The 3,555-nt window shown below is 41.1% G+C and overlaps 1 pseudogene; it reads left to right on the top strand.

The window, feature by feature from the left end:
- Positions 1–466: 466 nt before the first annotated feature.
- LOC149265639 (cytochrome P450 94B3 pseudogene) lies at positions 467–2,811 on the top strand (annotated as a pseudogene).
- The last annotated feature ends 744 nt before the right edge of the window (positions 2,812–3,555 follow it).

Here is a 3,555-nt window from a genome sequence, read left to right as displayed (position 1 = left end):
TTAATATATATTAAAGTATTAAAAGATATAGATTAATATATTAAAACCTTGTTAGGATACATCGATTTTACAATCAAGAGACTTTAATCAAATATCCTACCGCAGAAGTAGACCGAGATTTCAGGAGACGATACCGAACCAGTCAAACCAAATGGTGTCGATATCCTAAATGCGGGTCTGCGGGCCTTTTTCATCACAGGGCCCAGTAATTTGTATTATCGTACAGTGTACCAACAGAAGCGAACTAAAAGCGTGTGCATACAAAAACACACCAAACTAAATTCGTGTGCGTGCAGCGTGCTACCAACAGATTAAGCTAAATGCGTGTGCATGGTTGGCGTGTGACTGCAACAACGCACATTTAAAAATCGTGCATAAATTATATGTTGAAAAAACGCCTTTCACTCAAGGTACTTAAGTCGGGCATGCCTCGATTCCTCCTCCACCCAGTCATCCCCACCGTTTGTATGTGCGCAAGAAAAGGAAGCTTTTCTTGGTGTTTTAAGCTTCAGTCTGCATACTCACTCAGACGCAGAAATGGAGAACTTTATAGCTTTAATGTCCCTGCAAATTCAAGGCCTCACTGCGAATTTACTGCAACCGCTAGCAGCAGCATTTGCGGCGGGGATAGTGTTTTACGTGTTTCATTATTTGTACACTCTGCGGGAATTTATATTATGTGATGGCAGTTGCAGTGGCCAGGGAGTGATATTGGAGTGTGGACCCAAGCGGTATCCGCTTGTGGGTTCGCTGTTTGCGTTCTGTAAGAATCGAAAGAGACACTTTCAATGGACAACTGAAATGCTGGCAGAGTCCCCCACACAGACCATCGTGTTGGAGCGTCTTGGGGGAATCCGGACGGTGGTGACTGCGAATCCTGAGAACGTTGAGCACATTCTGAAGACGCGGTTCGACAATTATCCAAAGGGCGAGCCCTTTACGGCCATTCTCCACGATCTGCTGGGGAACGGGATCTTTAATTCCGACGGGAATGCATGGAAGCTACAGCGGAAGGTCGCTAGCTACGAGTTCAACACCCGCTCTCTCCGCAATTTCGTTATGCGGGTCGTCGTCGAGGAGGTCACGGATCGACTCCTGCCGCTTCTGCAAAACGCTTGCGAGACGGGTAGCTGCTTGGATTTGCAGGACATTCTTCAGCGCTTTGCATTCGATACCATTTGCAAAGTTTCCTTCGGGGTGGATCCTGCGTGGCTGGACACGTGTCTTACTTCTGAGTCGGAGCTGGCGGTGGCGTTTGATGTGGCAGCAAAGCTGAGCGCTGAAAGGGCTTCGGCACCAATACAGTTGGTGTGGAAGATGAAGAGACTGCTCAACATCGGCTCCGAGAAGCGCCTCTCGAAAGCCGTTAGTGTGGTGCACCAGTTCGCCACGGAAGTTATCCGCCGTCGGAGAAGTGAGATAAACAATGGCGGCGCTACCGCGGCCGCCGAAACGAAGTTGGGACAGTCGGATCTCATTTCCAGATTCATGGCTTTCGGCAATGGACATGAAAATTATATGCCCGCCGCCGCTATGGGCTTCGAACGTGAGGACTACACGAGTTCAGACGAATCTCTGCGAGATATGATCATCAATTTCATGTTGGCCGGCAAAGACACGACGTCGTCTGCATTAACGTGGTTTTTCTGGCTTCTATCCTCTCATCTCCACGTAGAGGAAAGCATTTACGGAGAGATAGCGCATCTCATCGCCGCAAGAAGATCGCAACATAAAGATTCCGTTTCTTCTAATGGCGTTCTATTTTCTTACGAGGAGCTGCAGAACATGCATTACCTGCACGCCTCACTCTGCGAGTCTATGCGACTTTATCCGCCGGTCCTCTTCGACTCTAAGCACGCCCTCGACAACGACTTCCTGCCAGACGGGACTTTTATGGGCAAAGGCAATAGGGTGACTTATCATCAATACGCCATGGGTCGAATGGAGGCCATCTGGGGCGCCGACTGTCTCCAATTCAAGCCCCAGAGATGGGTGAACGAAAAGGGCCATTTCGTTCCACAGAGTCCCTTCAAATTCGCAGTTTTCCAAGGCGGACCTCGTGTTTGTCTGGGAAAAGAAATGGCGTTCATTCAGATGAAATATGTTGCGGCCACTGTGATTTCCATGTTCAGATTGCAGCCACCCATTGATTCACGTGGAAGAACTCCGAACCTCGTTCACAGCTTGACTGCGCGTATGGAGGGTGGCTTTCCTGTTGTAGTGCAGAGGAGGACGATGCCATTCCCTACTGCTTGTCCCACTCCCATGCATAGCTGACATTGATTAATTAAATTATGTATCTGATAGTTCTCCCGGCAGATAACTGGCACTGAAAAGCCGCGTTTCTCTGGTGAAATGTCTCGATCCATAATTTCTTCGATGATTGACGAGCTGTGCCCAATGGATTTTGAGCATTTCTAAAGCTTGGAATTTTGTTGAAACTATGGAGATCGATGACGACTGTCATCAGAATTTCACAAAATTTAGTGTTCCGATCAATTTTCTCAGCTCGTCTCAATCCGTAGCAACTTGAATGTACATGGTACCTTCCAGATCCAACAACTTATGATGAAAGTGTCTTATTGACTTTCCGCGTATTCCACTGGTCAAAAGAATGGAGATAGAAAATGATCTGTCAACTGATATATTTGGAATAGGGTCAACTGTCAATTTTATTTGCAAATTCAACTACACCCACGAGATTATGTCTTCATCCCCTTCCGTGCATTCCACTTGTCAAAAGAATCGACATAGAGAATAATCGGTCAACCGATATCTCTCTGTATATGTATGGTTTCTTAAATTTTATTTGAAATTATATAGATTATTTTTTAATTAAAAATTTCAGTTATGAGTTTTATATATTTAAATAGAGTTATTTTTAGTGTGATTTTTTGTGTTTTTAGTTGTATAGATCTGGTCAATTTTTTTTACGTGAAATCTTGATTTGTGTTATTTAAACTGCATATATGGATTTAGCATCTAGAAAAACTTTTAGGGCATTTGGATTGTGCAGGGGTTACCTATTCAGCATATGATTTCAATATATTCCTGTCAAATTTAGCTTGTGATTTCAATAAATTCCTGCCAAATTTAAAAAAAAAAAAAAAGAAAGACGAAAAACATACACCACAAAAACTTCCAAAAAATCTCACTAAAAACAACCCATATGTAAATGTTTAAAATTTTTTCAAAAATATTAAATTTATTTATTTATTTAATTTAAATATAAAAACAATCTCTTTTAATATTTATATTTAAATAATATATCCACTTATTGTCTCTTAAATTTTATTTGAAATTACATATATATTTTTTAAATTAAAAATTTATGTTTTGTTTTTTATATATTTAAATGTTTCAAAAAAACTATAAAAAAATATTAAATTTATTTATATATTTATTAAATAAAGTCTTTTGGTAAAAATCACAAGTGTGGTTCATCATAAAGGCCAAATGAAAAAGCATACTATGAAAAAAGACGATGGAAAAAGCTTAAATAGAGAGTAATGTAAAGACGTAAATAATAAAAATAAATATTTTATTATATTTAAA

The sequence above is a fragment of the Pinus tabuliformis genome, chromosome 6 (assembly GCF_031772625.1).
Source record: "Pinus tabuliformis cultivar Carrire ecotype Pingquan chromosome 6, CPIR1, whole genome shotgun sequence".
Taxonomy (NCBI): Eukaryota; Viridiplantae; Streptophyta; class Pinopsida; order Pinales; family Pinaceae; genus Pinus; species Pinus tabuliformis.
Note: the sequence above shows the minus strand (reverse complement) of the source record. Positions and strands in the feature narration are given on the sequence as shown.